At 59.0% G+C, this 19923-nt stretch overlaps 1 protein-coding gene across 3 annotated transcripts in view; it reads right to left on the minus strand.

Moving 5' to 3' along the window:
• RBFOX3 (RNA binding fox-1 homolog 3) overlaps positions 1–19923 on the minus strand; it is a 458111-nt gene that overhangs the window by 303412 nt on the left and 134776 nt on the right. For all 3 annotated transcript variants that reach the window (XM_042967870.1, XM_042967867.1, XM_042967869.1), the window contains exon 2: positions 13996–14163. The gene's annotated coding sequence lies outside the window, so the exon portion shown is untranslated. The remainder of the gene's footprint in view (positions 1–13995; positions 14164–19923) is intronic.

Raw genomic sequence — 19923 nt, forward strand, 5'->3', positions numbered from 1 at the left:
GGGGAGACGTCAGCGACCGCCTGCAGAAGAAGGGACCGTCCGTGGCGGACGGGCCTCCATGCCCGCCCCGTGCACCCTGCACGGGCCGCAGCTTGGGGAAGACACCCGCCAGGGCCGAGAACGGGTACGACAGCAGGAAAGGAGCGTAGCGGGGCCGCGGACCTCAGCCCACAGAGGAGGCTGCTGGGCCGCCCGGGCCCCCCCATCAAAGCCTGGTACGTGTGTTGGGGCGGCCTGGGGACAGGCAACAGATTCCCCCGCAGACATCTGCCTCAGGAGGAGGGTGCTGGCTGCAGACTGGGGTGGGGGGAGCCCACTGCAAGCTGGTGACTGCCACCCGGGGAGGGGGAGAGGGAGGGAGGCGGCTCTTTTTATAGCAAACAAACAAACTGTTTTGCTTTAAGAAGCCAAAAAGGAAACAAGAAAAAGAAAGCAAGCGAGCAAGGAAGCAAGAAAGAGAGTACGTTCCTGCCAGCTACCGGGAGAGCACAAGGAGCCATCTGGGTTGGCCGAGGGGAGAAGGCCAGGAGCCAAGCACGCTGAGGCCAGGGCCCCCCTTCCGGGGCCCCTGGGACAGCCAGGCACCAGGTCGCCAGTGCCAGCCGGCCTCAGTGACGCGCCGGGCCCAAGGCCACGCTATGTGGGACTCACCCCGAGTCCTCGCAGGAGCCCAGGGAAGCTTCCCCCGTCTCCCAGGTGGAAGGGCTGGAGCCTCAGCCAGTCGGAGAGGCCGCCAGCCAGCACGCGGGACAGCACGGTGTGGCCCCTCCCTCCAAGCTGCCGTCCGGCTGCCGGTCCCGAGCAAGCCCTGAGCAGAGCCCCCCTTCTTCCTCGTCCCCTTCCCCATCACCTCCATCACCTCCATCCTCCCTCTGGTCTTCCGAACCCTGAACCGGTTCACGGCGCTGTGACCCTCCACCGTGGCCTCCGAGGCCATCCCTCACCGACGCGACGCGGGGCTGACATTATGTGTCCCTTCCCCACTCCCACCGTTCACGCAGTGCGCCGAGCTGCTAACCAGAGAGAGCTCCATCCCGTCACACACGGCATGGACTATTTATAACCCCGGAAACATCTTTATTATTATTTCTCTCCCCCCGCCTCCCCCCTCCAGAAACAATCTCACACGATCCTGAGTGCACGCCGCCGTGGAGGGCTACGGGGCTGCGGGGCCGCGGGCCGGGGCGCTTCCTCCGGCCCTGCCCGGCGAGCAGATGGCAGCGTGGGCGTTAGGTACCAGCCTCCTGGCAATCGGAACATCTGTTCCCGTTAGAAAATGCTAATTGCCATCAATCAGGACAGCACCTACCCACATTTACATGCAAGCACACGCAAAAAAAAAAAAAAAATACATCTAAATTTCTTCAAGCACAACACTCCTGCATGATAACTAGGCGGGTCTGTGCCTTCACCACATGAGAAGTAGCCAGGGGGGGCCAGCCCTCATCCAGAAGGATCCAACCTTGACCACCCCCAGCCTCTCCGGGACCTGCCCCTGGACCCACATCGAGGAAAGAGGTTGGGGAATCCCTCGGCCTCTCGTCTGCCCGCCCCGGGGGTGGACACGGGGTCACTGGCTCTGCACCGCGAGGGTCGGGTCACCCGAACAGAACTCCTGCAGGGAGCAGACATTCCTTTGAGCTCTGGGTTTGCAGGGGCTGGCAACCTCTCTCTGAGCCTCGCAGAAACAACCCGGCCAAATCCTTCGGCCCAGGAGTCTGCTCCGTCTGCAAATCTGGGGGGTGGTCCAGAAGTCTCCCTGCCCTAAGTGCTTGTGCGGAGATGCTCTGCAGTTCTGGAATGTTCCAGCCCCAGGTGCCCTTGTGTAGCAGGCCAGGGGTCGGGTGGGACCACGCGCTCGTGGCTGTTCTCCGTCCCCTAGCCCTGGGTCCCTCGGGCCAGCACTGGGTTGAGACACCGCGTACTTCCCCAGACCTCGGTGATCTGGAACGCTCCTGGGAGACGGGGGAGAACTGCGGAGTGGTCTGCAGTGGTTCAAGATGCTGACGACATACCACAGGTGACGCCCTGCCAGCAGCCTGAGGGCCCTCCCCGCTTCCAGAAGGTGGGCTCGGAATATCAGCCTATTCTGTAACAGGGAACGAGGATTTTCCTGAAAGCCCTTCCACACGCCCACACGCACACCCCGAAGAAAGCAAGCGAATTTGCTCATTTTTCTCCTGGACACGGGTGCTGTTGCCAGCCTGGCTGCTACGAGGCCCAGGGACTGGTTTGAGGGGTCAGCTTGTCCTAACAAAAAGGGGTGTCTCGCGGCCGATGAGTGAGGCCCAGGCTCCCTTTGCCTTGAGGATCGACATCACCAGGTGGGAAGGAGGGTCTCCGGGGCTCCAAGCTGGCAGGTGGGGTCACAACCCGTGTTGACCACATCCCGACAGTGTAGAAACGGGGTCTGTGAACTGCGCGGCCCAGGCCCACCTTCACGCCGCAGGAAATGTGTATACAAGATGCATGGCGGGTCTGTTGTGGCATGTGGTTAAGAGAGCCGTGGGTCACCCCTCTCCCGTCTTTAGTTCCCCAAAGCAAGGTGTCTTTGTCAGAGGTCTTAGGTGATGAACAGAAAACAAGGAGCTGGGCTCACGGAGGGAAGAGACGGAGAAGGAGAGGCGGGAAAATCTCATGCCGTGTTGCCAATTTATTCTTCTTTTAAGAAGGCCACTGTGCTCAGGGCCTGATACAAACAGGGAGGATGCTGGGGACACAGCCACATGCTGTCCGTGAAGTGTGTCCCAGCTGGACGCCGTGGCCAGCCTGCCTGGAAAAGGAAGGCTTGCAAACCCCACCAGGCAGCTCCTGCTCCTGGCTGTTCCCCAGCTGCGAAGGTGGGTGGTGGTACCTGTGCCCCACATCGCACCCCCCCCCCAGGCTCCGTGGCAGCCAGTCGTCAGGATCTAGTGGGACTTCATCCAGATCCGGCCCATGCCAGGCTCTGTGTCCTGTGGGCCACTTTAACCGGGCTCATTACTCTTTTTCTCAAAATTCAGTCTTTCTCTCCACTAAGGTCTTGGGAGTACTCCTGGGTGGAGACTTGAGCGGGGTCTCCAGAGTCTGTCCTCCCCCCACCCCGGCCTCCCCCATCCTGTTCTCTGAGCCTCCGATTTCTCCTGCAGCCCAGGCCCGGCTCTGCCCCGTCCGAAGCCGTCGTGGAGGCATGGAAATTGCACGTGGCCAGAAGGAGCAGCTGGACAGTCACCAGCTGTGGGAAGGCGGGGGAGGGGGGAACAGGAGCCCACAGAGAGGCAATAATGTGGGTGGGACAGCCAGGACACAGGCAGGGGGCAGGACAGGTTCCGGGGGGCGGGGGCCAGACCGTGGAAGTCAGAGTCAGATGTCACAGGCCCCCCCTCAGTCCCGACCGTCACTCCACAAGGTTCCTCTGGCATATTTCCACGTCCCTTCCTGGCTTTCCTCCTTCCTCTTCTCCTTTCCCACATCTTAGCTCTCCCGCCCTCGCGCGTTTGCCGAGTCCTGAGAGCTGCCATAAGCCTCAGCTCAGCAAAGAAACACAACTGTGATCGTCTGCCCTGACCACCCCGATAAGATCAAGAACGGATGAAGTTTTCAAAATCATCTTTGCAATATTAGCAATAACGAGCAATGAAAATAAACAAAGACTTCCAGAGAGAAAGAGGGGATGGGCAGACGGACAGACAGATGAACAGACACCCACACACGTACGTATACGCGTAAGAGACGCACGGAAGAACGAACGGACGGACGGACGGATGGATGGATGCACACGTACTTGGACGGATGAAAGCTACAAGGATGGACGAGTGGATGCACAGATTGGTGGACACACGGGTAAGTCGTCTGTACACCCTGCCCAGTGGGGAATGGGCAGGGTCTGCCACAGAGGAAAGGTGTGCAGACACAGGTCTGCTGTCACAGCCCCATCTGGTGGTTCCCCGTCACACCTAGAGGGCCACATGTGACCCATGATTCAACTGTTCCCAGAGTTAGGGGAGAGCATTCCAAGAGGTACAACTAAACCACCGTCCAAACACTGTATCCGGGACGTTCTATGGAAAGCCTTTCGGGAAACCTACCGCGTGCAGAGCTTGGGGGGGGTGGGGAGGGGAACAAGGCAGCAGCAGAAGCCGGTGCCCTTAAAACCCAAGAGGAAGGGGGACGAGCAGAGGAGGGGAGACAGGGACCCAAGAGAACCTCCATGGGCAGAGAATGAAGGAGGGCAGCCCCAGAGCCCGCTGCGCACGCCTCCCAGGTGCCCTCTGCACGGGGGGAGGGACAGCACCTGAGGACAGAAAGCAGAGAGGGTGAGGCCGGGGCCATGCCAACCTGGTATCCCTCCCAGGGAGCCGTTCCCCCAAACCGAGGACGACGGGCAGGCCTTCAGGGACCCTGTGGAGACAAACACAGCGGCCGTGCTGTTTTGGGAGAGAGATGCGTACCCTTAAAAAAAAATTACTGTTTTCAGATCATTTACGATTCACAAGAAATTCCAAAAACAGTACAGGAAATTCTTACGTACCCTTCTGTTACAGGCTGAACCGCGTATCCTCAAAACTCACATGTTCAAGCCCTAACCCCCACAGCACCTCAGAATGTGACCATATCTGGAGACGGGGCTTTTAGAGGTCATTACATTAACCCACCCGTGGCTGGTGTTCTTTTGGAAGAGGAGATCAGGACACAGACACGCACAGGGGGACGACCCTGTGAGGACACAGGGAGAAGGTGGCCGGCTGCGAGCCCAGAACAGAGACCTCGGGAGAGATGGCCCCGGCCACCACCTGGATCCTGGACATCCAGCCTCCAGAACCGCGAGGCCACCCGGGCTGTGGTCTTTGTTACGGCAGCCTCAGCACAGTAGAGTCCCCTGCACATCCGACGTCACCGAGGCACGTTCTCGAGGCAGGACCCGCTCTGGGCGTGCTGGCCCATGTCACAGCCTATTTGAGATGTGACGGGTACCCTCTCCAGTCAGGCCTGCTCAAAGCACCTGTGGTGAAGGGCTCTGTACGTTAAGGAACGGAGATGCCATACGAAAGGGATTACTGGGAAACACGGAATAAAAAAGACAAGATACAAAGCCCAATTTCTCACGAATGGATCCACGAGCTATGAAGTCACTCTCATAAACGACTCTCCGTGCTTATTCCCAGGCCCTGCCCTCATCTTCCAGGGACCAGGGGCAGTGGCTCAAGGGCAGGCTCTGTCCACAGACCTCACCTTGAGCAGCTCTCTGATTTGTAAATTTTTGTCAACGTTGATTTTTGAGAGACAGAGACAGAGTGCTAGCAGGGGAGGGGCAGAGAGAAAGAGAGACACAGAATCCCAAGCAGGCTCCAGGCTCCGAGCCGTCAGCCCAGAGCCCGATGTGGGGCTCGAACTCATGAAATGCAAGATCATGACCTGAGCTGAAGTCGGATGCTTAACCGACTGAGCCACCCAGGCGCCCTCTACTTACATTCCAAAAGACTATAATCTTTTGTGGATCTGATGGTCTATAGTTTCGTTATTCCCTTACTGCTGACTATTTACACTATGTCCATTTTTAAGTATCTCATTTATTATTTTTTTAATGTTGTATTATTTATTTTTGAGAGAGAGAGAAAGACAGCAAGAGCATGAGTAGGGGAGGGACAGAGAGGGAGACACAGAATCGGAAGCAGGCTCCAGGCTCCGAGCTGTCGGCACAGAGCCCGACATGGGGCTGGAGCCCGCGGACCATGAGATCATGACCTGAGCCGAAGTCGGACGCTGAATCGACGGGGCCCCAGGCGCCCCGAGTAGCTCTGACTTGGATCATTCGAGACAGGCGTGCTGAGCCAGTGCTGTCCCCAGAGAGCCATGTGGGTTCCAAGCCTGGACGACCCCGGCCGAATCCTTCATCTGTGGCTCAGCTTCCTGGGGGGAACTCAGCTCATCGGGTTGTCACGAGGATTCACACGGGCGACACACGTCAACCTAGCGACGGGAACCTCGGGTGGAGGGTCCGCGTGCACGTGTCACCCCAGGACACCCGCCTGACTGGTCTCCACGCCATCGATACGTCAGACTCTCCAGGCCTCCCTCGTGAAGGTGTCCCAGGACGGCGCTGTTTGATCTTTCTTGAACTTGGGCCTATCTTCTGATGGCTTCCAGGGCCTTCCGTAATGCTGACATCCTGATGAACCCCCACTGGTAGCTGCGGGTGGCCACACCCCACGAGCCTCCTGCACCTCCAGCCGGCGGCGCTCAGCAGTGCCCGGCGACACAAGGTCACTCAAAAACGCCATCTGTCCAATCTCCACCTCCTCTCCCACCCCACGGAAGCAGAGAGAACTGACTCTGTCCTGCCTGTGTCTTCTCTCCTACACGCGCACACACAACACGAAAGCTGGGCCAGTCCCCACCTCTACCTCTAAAGTAATTTTTCTTCCTGAGACATTTGCTGACCCTCCTTGTCTGCTCTTTGCCCCACAGAACACAGATGTCTTTGAGAGCGCCAGGCCTAGGGATAGTTAATGTATCCTTGCAGACTGGATTAAAAGAAAGAGTTTTCTCCCAAACCATAAAAACCCTTGCTTGTCCGTTTGTCCGTTCACTGCCAGCCTGCGTGTCCATGCAGAGACACAAAGTGAGGGTCCCACGGAACCAGATGGGCGCCCGCCGGGCAGCGGGATCAGCCAAAACAGTGACCCACAAACCCTCATGGCCCCCGGGGTCATAACCCAGTTTGAACCCAGAATCGGTGACATGGGACCGGCGTGTGGCTCCGCCTGGGACATCTTTAAGTCACACGTTGCACACAGCAACTCTGGGTGACGGGACCCCTCGGGTCCTGCGTGCCCACGGGTGTCGATGAGCATCCTGGGGCATGAAGATGGTCCCTCCCTCCCCTCCGTGCACCTGTTGACGGCAACAACCGTTTCCCAGCTCAGCCTGGAGACACGGCCCTTATCCGGATGCTCAGCCTCTCGCGGGAAGACGATGAGCCGCCATCAGGAACAAAAGTTTTCCCAGGAGGCCACCTCACTCACGTTTGACTTTTGCATCCGTAAACATCAGGACGGCTTGTCCCCAGGCTCTGTCTTCCGCGTGTGTTCCTCCTTGTCCCCGGTGCCGTTTGGCCCTCTCTCTAGTGTCCTTGTGCCCCCCCCCCCCCCCCGTTCCGGATTCTCACTTCTGTGACTGTTAGCTTGGCTTTATTCCTCCTGGGCCCTGCCGGCCTCCTTGGTCTTCTGAGCCAGCATGTTCCACAACTGTAGCCCGACCGCGTACAGGGTCCCACTGGCTCCCCCGGGTTTTCCCCCCTCACCTTCCCCCTCCCACCTCCTTCCTGCAGGGAGACCCTTGCCAGCAAAACAAAACCGTGTGACCCAGACTTGGACCAAAAATGGTTCATTTTCAGGCCTAGATTTGGGGGGAGGGGGAGGCTGGCCTTTTAATTCTTGTTTTTTGTTCTCAAGACCGCTGTCAACAGTGGGATGGCGGGAGGTGGGTGGAGAAGAGCAAGTCGGGGACACAAGAAAGGCTCCCAGCCGATGACCACGGGGCGCCGGTGCCTCCTGCTGTCGTTAAGGAGGATCTGTAAGCTTGGGGAAGGGTCGCATTGAGAAGGCTCGTCTTACAGCTCAGGGTCATGCTGGCCTTCACTTCCTGACTGGCCTACAGGCATCATTGTCTTTAAAAGGACAGATGAGAGGGGCGCCTGGGTGGCTCAGTCGGTTGAGCGCCTGACTTCGGCTCTGGTCGTGATCTCGTGGTTCACGAGTTCGAGACCCGCATCGGGCTCTGTCCCGACCGCTCGGAGCCTGGAGCTGCTTCGGATTCTGTGTCTCCCTCTCTCTCTCTGCCCCTCCCCTGCTCGTGCTCTGTCTGTCTCTCTCTCTCAAAATAAATAAACGTTAAAATGAATAACAATAAAAGAACTGGTGAGAATCCTAGTGTCTGAGTGGAATCCATGGGGCCAGAGGCAGTGGGGGGACAGCTCAGTGCCTGGGCTCACTTTCCTCCCAGCAGTCTTGGGAGATGCAGTAGGTAGGATTTTGTCCCTCTGACCCCCCGAACCCATGCATGTGATCTCATCTGAAAAGAGGGTCTTTGCAGATGTGGTCAAGGGTGAAGATGAGAGGAGGTCCTACTGGAATGGGGTGGCCCCGACCCAACGGCCGGTGTCCTCACCGGACGAGGGAGATTTACAGCGCACACGCACAGAGGGCATCACCATGCGAAGGCACAGGGCCAGGCAGGCACAGAGCGGAGGAGAAGCCACGTGGTGATGGAGGCAGAGGATGACACGACGGGTTTACCCGCCAGGGAGCGCCAAGCACTGCCGGCGGCCACCAGCATCTGGGGGAGGGGGCGCGGCCCCACTGACACCTTGACTTCAGACACCCAGCCCCCAGCTCTGTGACAGGATCTGTTTCTGCTGTTTTAATCCCCACCCCCAGGCTGTGCTCCCGGGTCAGGGCAGCCCCAGGGCCGCCTCAGGGTTCACCCTCCCGAGGCTGCGGGCTCTGGGGCCGCGGGGACCAGGCCCGCTCCCGCGAGAGGGCTGCGGGCTCTCCAGACGACTGCCATCTGGGGAGGAACAGCAGAGCCTGCCTTCCAGCACCAGCACTGAGGCTGCATCTGGAAACTCTTCTCACCTTTAATTGTTTCTAAATGCTCCAACACACTGAGTGACTAATGGGCTCTAATTGGACAGCTCCTGGGGCGGAGGGAGGGCAATGCTCCCACCGGGCGCCTGTCCAGGACCCATCCAGCACCCCCCCCCCAAACCAGGGCAGCTCACTCACAGGGCTCCAAAGCCACCAGGAGAAAACACTGTCCTGCTCTTCTGTTGTCTTACAAATGTCTCACCAGTGCCCACAGTAGTAGGTTTATCCTTCAACCAACACAAATGGGGCAAAGTAAAGGAAAGCGGGGAAGCCAAATGCAGGTGGGATTGAGACATCCCCGCTGCCCCCAGGTTTGTGAGATCTGTCTGGGACAGACACAGGGGCTCCCAGAGACAGAGCTGCACGAGTTCATTCCATGGATGCTAAGGACAGCCGGGAAGATTCCAGCCACGGCTAAACCATGGAGGAAGGGGAGGGGAGTAGGGGAGGCAGGAGGGAGAGCTCCAGGTCCCCCTCCTCTCCCTTCCTCAAGGGCACATGCCCGGAACCTGTTCCAGAAACGAGGATTAAAGCTGATCTGGACACCCTTCCCGGATCCTCCTTTCCAAAAACATTCAGCCATGAAAGAAAGAGGAACCACGGATGTTCCTAGAAGGATCCATGTCTCCACAGATTGGCTCAAGCTACGGTCTTCGAGAGCAACTGCCGGGTACAGGAGGAAGTCAGGTGCCCCTGCGAGAAGGCGGAAACACCACGGCACCGTTCAGGTGGCCTTACCAGCTCCACCAGCAGCACCAGGACCTCCTCATGCATGGCAGGAATGTATCAACTCTAAGTGTCAGAAAAACATCCCATTAGCTTCTGGCGTAACTAGATAAAGCCACGCTCTCCCTCTCCCCACCACGGGGGAGACATTTGCCTCGATGCTCTAGAAAGCTCCGTGTGCATTAATATTGCTGATGCGGGCAGCCTCTGCTTCTGCTTGGCCCCCCGAGGATGCCATGTGATGGATTCCAGTTTAACAGCTTTTAAAAACAAGCAGACAAGAGACGGGGCGTGATGGATGGCACAGGAAGCGCGCCCATTCGGGGATGATTTATGGGAAGTTGCATGTTGCAGCTCCGGGGTCCGTCCCCAAGCGGGCGGGACGGCCGGGGTAGACAGACGGGTTCTCGTGCTGAAGGGGGGCAACGCCCGACGTGCACCAGCTGCACAGTTATGACACGTTCGCCCTCTGCCCCAACACGAGCGCAGCAGCCCCTGCTCTCGGGCACACGCCGCCCCCACGTGTGGCCGTGTTTAAAGGAGTTGAAGCGGTACCTCTGGCCGGGCCAAAGCCTTTCTTCTTGAGCAGGAAGCGTGAGCTCTGGCTGGACCGTCTCCACCCCTGCAGGTTTCAGGGGCGGCCTCTGAGGGGCCAGAGGTCAGGGCAGAGGGCCTTGTTGTGTCTCAGCTTCCAGAACAAGGGCACCCCCCTCCCCCCCGCCATCCAAAAGCATCTGGAGGAGGAGGAACCTGACACACACGGAGGCCGGGTGGTTGTGGTTCCGAAGGATTCAGAGAACGGCAAGGGGGAGGGGAGAGGGCCGGACACAAGAGCCAAGATGCCCACCGTGAGTTTCTCCAGGTCACGGGTAAGCGGGCTCCCCCCCCCCCCCCCCGTGACCTGAAGCACCGATCTGCCCCAGGCCTCCACCACTGCACACAAGAAACGAATCTCATTTTGTAGCAGGTTAGTTTCCCCCATGTTTTCAATAGGGACTCAGCATTTACTACACAGTAAAACCCAAACTGAATCCACGTCGGAAGGATGAGCCTTAAAATGGGGTCTAATTCATGGGACGCTTTCCAAGGCAGAAGAGGTGTCCCCTCCCCGCCAGCAAGGACGCCCCTGCAGTGATGGGGAGCTGCGTGCACTACATGGCCCCGCAGCCCCAGGGGATGGACCAGCCCCACGCGCCGCAGCACGGGCTCCTTCGGGTTCAGGCCTGCACTGACCTTGCCCATGACTGACCCCGGCGACCACCGTGGAAGGCGTGCGGGAGTGCCTCACGCCCTCTCCCCCTCACTGGCTTCCCCCAAACCTCCATCCCCCAGCTGGCTCTCCTCCTGCCAGCGGAGGCCAGGGCACGCTCCACCGGGCGTCATGAAATCACGGACGGCGGGGGCCTCTGAGAGGGGGAGGGATTGGGATGCCTGCTGCCTCTCCCGATTTTCCTTCCAGACATCAGAGCTCGACGCACTGGGGGCCCGGGGGTGGGCCTGGCTCCCTCTGGAGGGCCTGTCTGGGTCCCCTCGAGAACAGTGGCTGGCACACCAGACCACCGCTCCGTGGGCCTGGCCTCTCCCTTCGGAGACCCACCAGTCGCCTGAAGTGGACTAAAAGGCAGAACACAGCCCAGCTTCCTCTGCAGGCTTCAAACTGCTCGGCACAACAGGGACACGCGAGTCTTCCCTGGTGCTTTCTTTCCCCTTGACCCACCCCCCGCCTCCCCCCGGGGAGGAAGGAGACTCCAAAGCACATCGCCCATTCCACGATGTCAGAGTGTACCTTGGCATCAACGAGGGGAGACGCAGCTCCAGGCCCAAAGGGACTTGCACAGGCCCCACTGAGCCCCAAGTTTCCCAGACCTGCCAGCCGGGACCAGCCAGTCTGGTGCTTTTGGCTGTGACACCCCCAAGAATTTACCTTTTCACCCAAAGCTGGGCCCTGCAATCACCTTCAAGGAAAAGCATCTTCTCAGGGGTCACCTGCCCACAGGAGGTCTGCACTCTACTGCTCTTTCCCCGGGGCAGTGCCACGGGCACTTGCTTAGACCCAAGATCCTGAGATTTAGGGGGCGGTGCATGACCCCAGGGTGGCTTGGCCCGCACTGAAGTCAGCCCCAAGCTGTGCGTCCACTATGGGTGGTTTTATGGTAGCACTGAGGGGACCCCCGGTCCCGAAGGATTCTGAAGGTCCATGGGATCGAGACTTTTGGAACGGTCGCATGGCCTGGCTCCCCTGCCCAGCACAGCTGCAGTATATGACTTCCCTTCGCAGGCTTTCTAAGGGGTCCCCGAAGGTCTAGCAGTGATGTGACAGAATCATTTCCGTGTAGAAAGGTGGTCGTTGAAAATTCTCATCTCAAACACATCCCCAGACCCACCCTTCACATCCTGGGTCCGTGGCATAGCCCCCCCCCCCCCACCTCCCTGGGACAAGCAGGAACCTCCTTATGGTGGCCTTGCTTCTGCCCTGACCTCCTTCCCCATCCACTCCCCACACAGAAGGCAATGTCATCTGCACACAACTCGAGTCTGCTGATTCAACCCCTTGCTCAGAGGCCTTCCGTGGCTCCTACCATCGTTTATTTTCAAATTTCTTAATGTTTAACTCATTTTTGAAACAGAGAGAGAGAGAGAGAGAGAGAGAGATACAGACAGAGCATGAGCAGGGGAGGAGCAGAGAGAGAGGGAGACACAGAATCTGAAGCAGGCTCTAGGCCCTGAGCTGTCAGCAGAGAGCCCGACGCGGGGCTCCCACTCACGAACTGCAAGATCATGACCTGAGCTGAAGTCGGACAGCGGTTCCTACCATCTTTAAGACAAAACCCCAAGTCCTTACCCCTGGCCTAAAAGCTTCTGCAGGTAGGCCCTACACCATCGGCCCTATCTCCTCCCACCCCGCTCCCCGCTGGACCCTGGCAGGCCAACCTTCTTGCTACTTCTCCAACATGCCTCAGGGCCTTTGCACTTGCCAGGCCCTCTGTCTGAACTGCCCTTCCCAGGGCTCGGCTGGTTCCCTGCCTCACTCCCATCAGCCTCCAGGGCCTGCCCGGACTGCCCTGTGGGAACAGCAGCCTCTACCACCCTCGATTGCCTCTGACCACCCTTCTTCACAGCCTTATCGCTACCTGACTGAGATGTGCAACTCGTCCCCAGCAGAGGATACACGGCAAGGACTTGGCTTTGTCGCCACCAAGCTGCAGCCTCCACAACAGAGTCAGCGAGTAGGGGTCAATGAAAGCACACGGACCAGTCGGGACACGATCAACCCTAGGCAAAAAGAGGGCCCCCAGACACCCCGAGGCAGAGGGGGAGCCCATTTGGATCGTGGGAAGAAAGGCAGCAGTGCGGACCTGGCAAGGCTCCTGTACCTTATGCAGAAGCTGACGGCGTGCACGCTAAAGCGGTACTGGAGACACCAGCCTGTGTCCTCGGCTCTTTGCCCAGAATTCCTATGGGCATCGTTTGCTCCGCCCAGAAAAGGGTCAGCACAGAGGCGGACTGCCACGCGGGGCCCAAGTCCCTCCTGCCCGGCCTTGGATGAGCCCCACCCTCCAGTTCTGTGCAGTTTCTTAGTGGGGACCGGGCTGCATTGACCTTCGTGGTGATGTAATAACCCTGGTTATTGTCCCTGGTTCCTGGGAGGTAACCTCTAAAACCTTTGGAACTCCCGAGGGATGGAAACGTCCTCTGTTATGCCCACACCCGACTTCATGCTGACTGGGTGACTCTTGAGTCCTTAGGCAGAGGGACCCTGACTGGAGAGCTGGAGCTTTCACTTCCCCGCTCAGGGGAGAGAGGGACAGGGGACAGAGTCCAGTCTTGGGGCCAATGACATAATAGGACTCCGGTAAAACTCTGGACACTCCCAGCTCAGGCAGCTTTGTGAGGGGAGAGCACGTGGATGTGCCGGGAGGGTGAGCTGTCCTGACCCTGCAGGGTGAGGGCAGACTTGGTCCCATCTACGTGTGTCCCTTACTACGGAACCGCAGCCGTGAGTGTGGCTCTTAAGTTCTGAGAGTCAGTCTAGCAGATTATCAACACGGAGGGTCACGGGAATTTGTAGCCGGTCCATCAGAAGTGCCAAGTGGCCCCCAAGACTTGTGGCTGGTGTCTGAGGTGGGACAGGCCCTGAGTCTGCGGGGCGGTCTTTCGCTAACCCGCTAACCCTGGGGTCGTGGGGTGAGCTCCTGGTACAGCTGAAGTGTCACGGAGCAATCGTCCGGTCCCCTCTGGAGCCAGGTGAGGACACCAGAGCCGCTGGCCAGGCTGCAGGGAAATCTGAGCAGGGGAAGGGCAGACCCGACCTCGGCCTCCACGGCAGTCTGCACTGAACCCAGACGGTGGACGCTGCGCCCCGCCCACCTTCCTTCCTGGGATGATAACTCTGCCGCCAGGCTGACGCGTTTCAGGTCACAGACAGCAGGCACTCCTTACCAAGTCAAGCCAGCACATTCCTGGGCATCTGCCCCAACGCTCCCCATGCCGACCCCGAGGCCATCCCGACCCTGAGGCCACGAAAGACGGAGGAAGCAGAAAAGTCCCCAGCCTGCAATCCCCTTGGGTCAATAAGATGTTTCTCAATCACAAATGCAACCTCCTCCCTGAAGGATCGGTGTGGTGGCCAGCGGCGCCTTACCTGGTAGTGGTGGGTGAGGTCTGTTTGGCTGCAGCAGGGAGGTGACCCCCTCCCTGTGGGATTCTTTCTGGAACGTTCTGGGGTGGAAGGCTGCTGGGAAATACGGGCGGGCGGGCGGGCGGCGTCTCGGCAGGAAAAGTTTCAGGTTCTCAGAGACAGATTCTCAACCTGAAGGAAAAGAAAAGGAAAAGACTTAAATGCCTTTGAAGCAAACATCTTTTTGACATCAAAGGAGCACGGGTGTTAGCAAACAAGAGAAGAGGGCGTGCCACACGGCAACTGAGGCAACGGGTGGCTGCCTGAGGTCACACCCCAGGGGAACGCGAGGGGAACCTGTCTGAAAACAAAGCGTTGGGACCCCTCCCGCCGTGATGCCCCCTAAATGATATTTGCCCCCCTGCCCCCCTCGCCCCCCAATGCTGACCCCACCCCGTCCGGTCTCGCCCGTCCCATCGCTTCCTGCGTCACCCACTGCAAACTCCAGGGCCCATCACTGCCATCGTTCCTGAAACTCCCTTGTCCCTCTCTTTTTGAAAGGTGGTGCCACTCTCCCACCGTGTCCTATGTCATTGGGAGGAAACACCCAGAGCTGCTACAGTGACCTACAAGCCAGACGAAGCCAGGTTTGGGGACCCTGACGCTTACATGAATCGCCGGCCGGGGGTGGTTGGCGGGGGCGGGGGGAGGGCGGTCTCAGACGACAAAGGCAAAAATAACGCTGCAGGGTCTCGCTGGGGCCATGGGTGCACAGCTTCCAGGTAAATCCTGCTCTGCCCACGGGACCCTAGGCATGGCCTGCACCTCCTGCAGTCCCAGGCCTCCTGGTTGCCCCGCGCACAAGAGCGCCTCCCCCTGACCACGCCTGTGCACCCACATACCTGTGTAACTGCGTGGCTCGCCCCTCCCGACCTGGGGATGTGTGGTAAGGTGGCCAGCCCCAAGCAGCACACCCTATCAAAACGGACGGCCATCCCCTTGGCACTCCCTCCTCCTTCGCCCCCTGATCTTCCCCCAGGACTTCACAGCTGCCACCCCACAGATGCACCACCCTGAAATGCAAGCACCCCGAGGGCAAGCACTTGGGACCCCAGTGCCTGGGATGTGCCTGGCACCCGGTCGGAGCTCACTCAGTATGTGTCACGGGGATGGATGGATGGATGGATGGATGGATGGATGGATGGATGGATGAATGAATGAACGAACGAATGAATGAACGAACGAACCCCCACCCCTTCTTCTCCTCCACACACACGTTCAGGCTTCTGTACAAGAGTGACCACTGTCTCCCTGGAGCCCGAATTTCCAGGAAACACAAGGGGGCTGGTGGCTGCTGTTTTGGATGGGGGGCACCTGGGCCTCGAAAGTCCTTTCTTGGCTTAATTCACTCCAACCCTGTGTGCGTGCCATCGGCAGGCAAGACAGAAACACCGCTGGGGACATCCTCTCTGGCCAGCCCCGAGGGACCGGCTCTGGGGCAGAGTCCTGAGTCAGGCTGGCCAGGAGGGGCTCCCCCCAGCCCGCCTCAGGGGAGAGACTCCCACTGGCATGTCCCCAGAAACCCCACAACGGAGCTTTGAAAAAGAAAAGACTACCAGTTTGTTTCTCTTCCTAAAATCCAGTCACTTAAAAGGAGAACCACCCACATGCCCAACGGCAGGGCCAAGCTCCCAGAGGGAGGCCCAGGCACCACGTGGCTTTGCAGTGACCGCCCATGCCACGCACGGCACCGGGAGCTGGGCATCGGAGGGAACGGAAAACAGCCCCGAGCTCTGTGAGGCCACTTTTCAGTGGGAAAAGCAAGTGTGTGATCTGTGGTTCTAGGTCAGTGCTAAATGCAGTGACAGAGACGGCTGGGGGCAGGGCCCAGGTAAGAGAGGAGCCAGGTGGACGCAGAGGGCCCCAGGTACAGGAGGCTCCAGGTGGTGACCCAAGCTGGTGGGGCGGAGAAGGCAGGTAGGCAGGCTTGTCTTAGAACCAAATGCTTGATTCTCCGCAGCGGGCATAAAAGGCGAGGGCTGGAGTTCATTCTGCACCAGACCCCCTGGAACAGGAGCAAGGTGGAGATGTGACAGTGCCCCTGGCAGGTAAACCCGCGACGGAAAGGTGGAAAGGTGACAAGGGACAGGGAGCAAAGACGGGAAGGGGAGAGGGGCAGTACAGGAATCCAGAGAGACCCCAAACCCCTCTGGCCCCACACTGATTGTTACGTACAATTCCTGAAATCTGGGCCACCTTCTCCAGGGTGATGCCTCACCCCCCCATCCCCCACTCGCATGCTGAGCTGTGCACCCCGTACCCCGACTCTGCACACCCACCTCGGGAGCCCCACAGGCCCAGAGAGGAGAGGTTACTTCATGTTGCTGGGCTGTGTGCTTGCTAAGACGGGGGAGCATGGGCTGTGGGCTCACGGAGACTGGACAGGGGTAGGGACGAATAGCCCAGTGAGCAGCCCTACCTCGGCCAGGCCTTGGCCTCACCATTGGTACAATTGCCCTTTGTTTCCTTTTTCCTTTTTTTTTTTTTTTTTTTTAATGTTTATTTTTGAGAGAGAGAGTGTGTGAGCAGGGGAGGGGCAGAGAGAGAGGGAGACCCAGAATCCGAAGCGGGCTCCAGGCTGAGCCGTCAGCACAGAACCCGATACGGGGCTCGAACCCACAAACCGCGAGATCATGGCCTGAGCCGAAGCCGGACGCTCAACCAGCTGAGCCACCCAGGCGCCCCACTTTGTTTTCTTAAGAGGGCCACCGTTTAACAGCTTGTCCCTGATTGCCACTGCACGTTCTCCCCACTCCGCAGAGCGAGGCACCATCCATTGCCCACGGTGCGGACGCTGGGGCCCCGGCCCCCAGGTTTTCAGGGACACGGGACCCATCCCAGTGCGGTGCCCCAGCTCCCCAGCTGCCAGGGAGAGGGATCGGCCCCACCTCCTTCTTCACAGAACAGATGAAGGTAAGAGACAAAAGGCCAGGCAAGTAAGCTGCCATGAGGTCCCCCAAGGCCCCAAGGCCGGCTCCGGGAAAAGGGAGAAGGAAGGGAGATGAGAAGGCCCGTGGGGCTCACAGCGCACGGTGGCTCTGGCCTGTCCAGCTGAAGCCCAGGGTCAAGGCCACAGCCTGCTGTCCCAAACCCAGCAGGGGAGAGAGCTGCGTCTTCCTCCTCCTCGGAATCACATTCACTGTGCCCCACCGCATGCCAAACACGGTGCCAGGTACCCGCGGCCCTAACCTCTGCCAGAGTGTAGCCTGGGGGCCAGAGGCAGGCAGGGAGCCTCCAACTGCTGACCATCAACGTCAAAGTCCTTGTGCCTCCTGCTGTAGGGGGTGGGGGACTCTGAGGCCCCCGACAGTCCAGAACCCCAGGGTCAGGACTCTTCCCCATCCTCTCGACCGACTTCTTCAGGATTCAATCCCCTTGCTTTAGTTGGGGAAGCCCTCAAAATTACTTTGGGGGTGGACAGAGGCTTAAGTTTCCCCGGAAGGCTGGACACAGGTGGTGGGCGCCCCAGAAGGCTATGACACCGGAGAAGGGCCTGGAGCTGGAAAATACCAGGCGTGGTCCTACCAAGGGCAAGGGCAAGGGCAGGGAGCTGGCTGGGAAGGCTCAGTCTCAGGGAAGGTCTGTCCAAACCATTCCCACCCCTCCCCCCACCTCTGCCGCCAATTAAAGTCTCCTGGGCGTCCTGCCAGCCTCCCAGCTCTGCTCCCAAGGGGGCAGGAGGCCGGGGCTGCCTTTGGTGCCCTGGCCCCAAATGGCCTCCTGTTGGGATTCTCGCCGTTAGGGAGAGAAGATGGACAAATAAACAGTGGCTCTTCCGAAAAGCATCTTCTGCAAAAATAAGCCAACACGCAAACAGGCAGCGGCCCCCGCAGGGGTTCCTGCCGGAAGAGACTGTGGATGATAAGGTCCTCTGGCCACCCTGCAGACGCCAGTCCTATGAGTACTGGGCAGTCGGCCCTTCCATTCCTCTCTGAGGGCCCTGTCCTCTGCACACTGCAGGGCTGGACTGTGTCGGTCCAGAAGGGATGGGGAGGGAAGGGGGGGAGGGACTGAAGGGAGAGGGAGAACCTGGCCAAATCATCATCACCACCATCATCCTCACTCACCAACGTCATCACCACCATCACCATCATGGTCTAGACTACACGTGGTCCCGTGAGGACAGACGTTGGTTGGTCTTTCTCACCACCGTGCCGGTAGGTGCCTACCCGGCACGGTGCTGACACTGAGCAGGTGCTTGTTAAACGAACGACGAAAGGAAGGAGAAGCCACATCTACGGGAACCGTGTGCAACGGACGAACCTTTTCTGTAAAATTCCCAAACCGACAAGCGGAAGTAACCATCATCCCTTCGGGTGAGTCAGCAGGATGGTCTCTGATACCCAGAGGTGGGGGTGAGTGGCAATGCCTTCTCTCTCTGCGTATCAACAGCTGAGCCCACGAGAGACCCCTCACACCTACCGCTTCCCATGCGGAGAGGGGCCCAGCAGGAAAGCATCCATTCTGGCTTGTTTCCCCCATCTCCAAAGAGAGAGACTCGCCTGCACTTGGGGACCTACAGGCAGACTGGGGACGGCAACAGTCCTTTCCAATCAGGATCATCTGGGGAAGTGGCTTTACGTATGGGATTCGAGATGAGGAACACAGGCGTGTCACTGCCCCTCATTTGACGTCCCCTCCCTGGGCCTGCTGCTGGCACACGGGCCACGTCTGGGCAGACGAGGCCCTGCAAGTTCAGGACGTGAACTCAGAGCCATTTCTCACCTGCCTGGGGACAAGGCACAGACTACCCGGCTCTCATACACAGCCCGCAACTTCCCCAGGAGGCTCTAGGGCCCTGGGGCGGGCAGCAGGTTCTCCTCCAGCCCCACCACATACAAGCTGTGTGACGGGGGACAAGCTGAACATCCCCGATCCTTTCCTCCGCGGACTCGCGTGAACAGCCTCCTACGTCCGAGCCTGCACGCGCTGTTTTATCTGCTGTAATAAAGATACCAATCGCCCCAGACACGCACCTACATTCTTGTTCCCCGTCCCAGAGAGACTCAGGAAAGGGCAGCTGCAAATCCCAGGGGACTCAGCTTGCCCGCCTCAGAACGGGGCCGTTCTCCCCAAACCACACCTTTGCTGGCTCATTTCATTGCCGGGAAGAACCTTTTGGTCGACCAGTTCCGCCTGGCGGGAAGTAAAGGAAATCGGGAGGAACCGCAAGGATTTGCCAGAGAAACAGCAAACAGGTTGGTGGCTTGGTGGTTCCCAGAGGCAGGGGCGGGGCTGGCCAACAGGTCCCCGCTTCCCACCGCCAGGTGAATCCCGCACAGCGCTGCAACCCTGCTCCACAACGCGGTGTCACGTTCGTGAAGGTCACCGAGAGAGGAGATCTCAAAACTCCCCATCACGAGAAAACAGGCGCGTGAATGTGTGAGGGGATGGGTGTGGCGACCACGTCGCAACCTGTACGTACAACCAATCATCAAGCTGCACACCTTAAACTCATGCAAAGTTACACATCAGCTGTACTTTGATAAAACGTGGCAAGTTCAAAGCAATGACAAAGGATTTGGTGTTCGTTTAAAACAAAACAAAACAAAACAAAACAGACACCAAAACATCCAGACCCAGCAGAGCCACCTGTCCCCCCGACCACACGGTTCAGTAGGACACGGAGCCCTCGCCACGCCCTGGGCACTGCAGCCGGCAGGCCAGGCACTACGTCCTGCCCTCACTTCTCTCCGAAGCCATGACCCCTCGCCAAGCGCCCGTGCCCCCTTCTCCCGGCTTCTGTCCCCGGTCCCTCCCTGGCACCGATCACGGGTGCTGGCACGTGCCTGTGCAATCTCTCACCTCCCCGACCCCCCTCGGTCTCCGCTTCTCCCAGACACAAGCCAACAACCAAGCTCCGAGCTTAACACGAGACTCCCGCCAAGAAAG

This window comes from Panthera tigris, chromosome E1, assembly GCF_018350195.1.
Source record: "Panthera tigris isolate Pti1 chromosome E1, P.tigris_Pti1_mat1.1, whole genome shotgun sequence".
Classification (NCBI taxonomy): Eukaryota; Metazoa; Chordata; class Mammalia; order Carnivora; family Felidae; genus Panthera; species Panthera tigris.